Source organism: Octopus bimaculoides, chromosome 17 (genome assembly GCF_001194135.2).
Source record: "Octopus bimaculoides isolate UCB-OBI-ISO-001 chromosome 17, ASM119413v2, whole genome shotgun sequence".
Taxonomy (NCBI): Eukaryota; Metazoa; Mollusca; class Cephalopoda; order Octopoda; family Octopodidae; genus Octopus; species Octopus bimaculoides.
Window position 1 is genome coordinate 41,556,349 of NC_068997.1, and position 239 is coordinate 41,556,587.

The window sequence follows — 239 nt, forward strand, 5'->3', positions numbered from 1 at the left end:
GTATATATTTATATATATATTTATATATACATATATATGTATATGTATATGTGTTTGTGTGTATTAAATGTAATATTTATGCAATTTTTTATAGATATATATATATATACATATATCTATACATTTATATATAAATGTAATATATATAAATGTGTGAGTGTGTTTATACTCAGACTCTCTCACACACACACACACACACACACACACACACACACACACACACACACACACACACACAC

At 24.7% G+C, this 239-nt stretch overlaps 1 protein-coding gene across 1 annotated transcript in view; it reads left to right on the top strand.

Moving 5' to 3' along the window:
* The window catches only part of LOC106870717 (saxiphilin), a 112,373-nt gene that overhangs the window by 16,253 nt on the left and 95,881 nt on the right, over positions 1-239 (top strand). The window lies entirely within an intron of this gene.